Genomic DNA, 5,000 nt, shown 5'->3' with positions numbered 1-5,000 from the left:
TATTACTGTGATACATTGAAGTAATCCATTACGTAGCCCTAATCTAGCGCTACTTTCACTCTACGATAACACTACTTTCGTGTCAGCTACCATCAGCAAGGAAACGAAAACGCCGTAGCTGCGAGGCAACTGAGCTTCTCCGTCCCCATGCCATATATCTTGGGACCGTCCATCTCCCCACAAGCCAGTTTTCTATGATAAAGCTAACCACCTCAACTCGTGAATCTTCCTTGGGCCTCAGCATCTTCCTTCTTGCATCTAATACATGCATGCCCTTGTCTACCTTTTATAACACATCTGTCGCCTTTTTATTTTCATGCATACCGCACACGACCCTGACAGGAAGACACGCGGGTCAGGATGATGAGCCGCGATCAGCTGCGGGGCACTCGGAAGGGACTGCTTCGCGCAGCACAAATAAGTTCCTGGCTAGCGAATGGTTTACTACGGGGGATATTTGGAATAAACTTCTCAGATGTCATTAGCATATCATCATGAAACATCACTAATTCAAAAATCACGCAAATGATATTTATTGAACATTTTCGAGCTGAACTACTTTCTTTATAAACATACACATGTAAATATAATGTAATATAAGTCATACGTAAACAGGAATTTATATACATACTTGCAAGTTGATAACTATGCCTATGTATACACAAAAACAGTGTTTAAAATTAATTTACTAACATACATGAATAAAATTTATTACAAAACTATGTATATGTATATGTATATGTATATGTATATGTGTGTGTATATATATATATATATATATATATATATATCCATATATATACACATACATATATATATGTATATATATATATACATATCATATATATATACATATATATATACATATTATATATATATATACAATATATATATATATACATATATATACATAAGAATATATGTAAGAAATTAAAATGATCCAATAAAAATCATAACTGACTCCATGGCTCAGGATGTGCGAAAATCACTACATTAGCTTTGCCAGGATAATACTATCGCTTCTCTACTACCCTGACCTTGGATTATTGGCCTACGTTGTGGGGAGCCAAATTAAGCCATTGTCTTGTTAATCTTACATTTTTTATAATACGCATCATGACAGCGAATATACAGATTTTTCTTGAATATATTTGCTCATTCAAAACGAAACATTGTTAACCCTAAATTCAATGTCCAGTTGTTAGCAAATTATCATCTATTCTCTAAGAGGGAATACTATTGCAAGTGGGTTCAAGTGACCATTTTCTATTGCTCAGGATTGATTTCAGTGTGCCTGAGAGGTAATGATGGTTTGCTAGTCTCAAAAACTCCACATGGCCACATATTCATCCGTGTTTCCCTATAGCTCAGACACTTACTAACGAACGCACATACATGCTCTGACGCGCACGCACACAAATGCGCGCCGTCCTGGCTAAACATCCCTCGCCTACAAAGGCTTCAGATGTCTCTCAAACGCCTTTATGCTACTTAGCCCTTTACTATATCTTCTTCCTGACTTGTAGCTCTAATTTCCTTACGGGTATAGGTTGAAAATAGGCTGGGACAGTCTGCTGAAAGGTTAGGCAGGCTCTGTATTATTGGTACCACAAACTCGACCTCATCCTTGTAGGTACATACTGTAGAGCTTTGCAAAATAGATACATAAAACACTGACATTAAAAGTTTTTTTTTACACAACACACATCTACCCTTCCTGCAAATAACTTGAAAGCAGAAGAGGGTGCTCACCACCATTATTCACAATCACAAAGGCTAGGACCGTGTGTAATCCTCTTTTCCTAAGCCTTTCCGAAGCGCTCTTCACCATCTCAGAATTGGCAAATCAGTATACACAAGGCACTAATTACATCTGGAGGCATATTAAATATTTCGTCACACGATAAACTCGCCAAGCACCGGGAACCGATGGCCCCTTTTCCAAGGCCTCCGTCGAGAGACTGAATCCGGATGAAAATCTAGATCATGCCTGATTCCTTGTTTCTGGTGCTCCGTGGATAGCGCTCCCTGTGAGACAACACTGGTTACCTTCACACGGATGTTCCAATGGTCGAAGAGACGGCACTAGGGCCTTACAAACAGAAGGGAGGAAAGGACGGAGGAGGGGGAGGGGGCACAGGAAGGGAGAGAGACACGACGATTGTTGGCGAGCGCACAATCAGGTACGGAACTCCCGCCGACACACTTTTAACTTCATTATTCACACTATTCTATTGAACACAAGTATTTTTGTTATTTCAATAACTTTCCAATCATGAACACCACAGAATTTCACCTCGACTAAACCCGAATATAAACAATAGCTTTGAAATTTGCTAGAAAACCACCACAACTACCTCTTCCAACACAGCGAAAACTTCGACTCCCTTCTCACTGTTCAAGAGAGTGAGGATGCCGTTACTATGCTCGCTCCGGGGCCACGCGTAGCGGCTGCAGCAACCTTCACGCTCGTGATAGGGCCCGTTCTATCACTTATTGTCAGATATGTCATACTGATTAAATATTTTTCGAAATTACTGATGTTCACTACAATAGTTCATCATATGATTAACAAATACTGTCAGTTTTGAATATTTAGACAAATATTCTCTCGCGACATCAACCAAATCGGAATGTTTGATTTAATGTAAGGAAAATCCGATTCTTTGCAGTCCAGTGGTCAATAACGTGAGATGGAGTTAATAATCGACATAATTATTTAGTTGCAACGTAGAAAAACGCAAGTGGTATAAGCAGAGCAAGCAAATATAAGGCCGGAGCGGAGGCAGGAAGGGAGAACTAAGGATAGAGACAGATCGCGTGGATTTAGTGGCCAGAAGCGAGAGCCACTTGATCACAGAAAACGGAGGATTTAATCTGGGAATCGATCCAAGTGCTCCCGTAAAACTTACTGTACGATAAAGAAAATGAGCCTGAGAACATTTGAACGTAAATGACAATCAAATACGGTATCAACCACGTATTTGAGTTTATTAGCATGTAATTACAAAAAGCATGTTTTTTTTTCTTCATGATATTAGTATATAAGATTTCGCAGAAAATCTGACAATTAATATCTACAACTAAAATTTACAACTAAGGAAAATAAAGTGAAGACTGTCTTGTGTAAGTGTAAAAATGAAAAAGATAAACATATTTTTACGGAGACGTTAGATCTACGTAGATGTATCGTGGAATGTAAATATCCATACAAAGAGAGAGGTCAGAGGAAGGAAGGAGGGAGGGAGGGATGGGGGAAGGAGACAGAGAAAGAAGAGATGGATGGTTAGGGAGAGGGGGAGGTGGGAAAGAGATGGATATGATGAGGAAGAGGGGGGAGGGAGATTGAGAAAAAAGAGAAAAGGAAGGGCAGAGGGAAGGAGAAAGAGAGAGGGAGGAGTCAGAATGATTTTTCCATACACAAATACATACACACACGTTCACTTTCTTACGAAAACGCTTAACGTAAGCATGAGAATACAGAAGTTGAATAACCGTGTTACGAAAACGAAAATACTGCAAGATTTAACCATTCACATCTAAATATACTTAATTAATAACTCAATAACAATTCTTTCGAGACGTTTACCAACTGAAGTTACCAGAGGACTGAGTAAATTCACACAAAAACATTGTCTAAATCGAAGACATACATTTACGAATCTATTGCGTACGAAACAAGTAAAAAGAAAAAAGTGTCATTGACGAATCCAAATCCTTATGCCATCTTGATTCACGACCCAAGCAAGCGCAAACAAAGGCCGGCGTGGAAAAAGCGTCGCAACGTTGGCCACGAGTAAACGGACGCCATCCCAGGAGCCACTCCCAACACCTCGTAGCCCACAGGGTCGCCTTTAAAGTACGCGGGCGAAAAAAATGTTCGTATTCCCGTCCAGCATGTTCCGCACCGATCAAATTCAACGGAAGCAGAAGGTAAACAAAATATCTGGTATAACAAGTAAATATATTTCTCGTTTAAAACAAACAAACTTGCAACACGTGTAAATTCTACCTAAATTGTGAACATAATCACTGGAAACCACCACAATAACAAAAATTACAGTTAAACATCATAAATAAAATTAGAATCGTGACAGCTTATTAATCCCTGCAATCCCTATCTCAATAAGCAATCTTTAATATAAATATAAACAATGGCACTCTACAGCCACCTACTGCATTATCCATTACGAACCGAAGACCAATCATCATCATCATTATCAATATCATAATTCCTCATTCTACGAAATGTATAACGTAAGTGCTTGAGAGGACCGAGATGACAACGGGACGATTTGCCGATAATCACCTTATCATTAAATATTCTGATATTAAAAACACAACTCAAATTCGGCATCCAACCGAGATTCTGGAATTCTTATCTCCAATAAAGATGTTTGTTTAGATCTTCCCTTTCGGCATGCGCTTCTACTAACAATTCAGACTCTCGATCGTATCAATGAATAATAATGTTTCTTTCCCCAAAGACAGACTGTACCAGCTTCTTGGCCATTGTAAAAGGCTTCCTCAACATTATCTAATAAAACACACGTAAAATATTACTCCAGTCAATTTTCGAATCACAGCACTTTCAGCGGAATGTCAACGTCTTGCTCACGATTTACGGCCTACGTGGAATGCCTTTCTACAGTAATGATACGGAATCTGGTGATACTAGAAACGTTTAGTATGATACGTTTGAATATCTGTTCACATTCATCTATCTATCCTCCCTCCTCTCTCTCTTTCTCTCTCGCACTCATTCCACTCACTCACATACATACATACACCCATACGCATACACATACGCATACGCATACACATATACACACACACACACCCACACCCACACCCACGCACACGCACACGCACACGCGCGCACACACACACGCACGCACACACACACACACACACACACACACACACACACACACACACACACACACACACACACACACACACACATACACACACACACAAATACACACGTGCGCGCTAGA

The 5,000-nt window shown here is 39.6% G+C and overlaps 1 protein-coding gene across 4 annotated transcripts in view; it reads right to left on the bottom strand.

Annotated features, from left to right (window-relative positions):
* LOC122255663 (AF4/FMR2 family member lilliputian) overlaps positions 1-5,000 on the bottom strand; it is a 117,660-nt gene that overhangs the window by 78,478 nt on the left and 34,182 nt on the right. Inside the window, exon 1 of one of the 4 annotated variants that reach the window (XM_043019898.2) lies at positions 2,358-2,472. The exons of 2 other annotated variants lie outside the window; for them this stretch is intronic. The gene's annotated coding sequence lies outside the window, so the exon portion shown is untranslated. Of the gene's footprint in view, positions 1-2,357; positions 2,473-5,000 lie in introns of those variants that run through there. One more of the 4 variants, XM_086530345.1, reaches the window with a different exon arrangement.

This window comes from Penaeus japonicus, unplaced genomic scaffold (genome assembly GCF_977035675.1).
Source record: "Penaeus japonicus unplaced genomic scaffold, GWHDUDI00000001_assembly GWHDUDI00000033, whole genome shotgun sequence".
NCBI classification, from domain to species: domain Eukaryota; kingdom Metazoa; phylum Arthropoda; class Malacostraca; order Decapoda; family Penaeidae; genus Penaeus; species Penaeus japonicus.
This window is presented reverse-complemented; position numbering and strand designations above follow the sequence as displayed.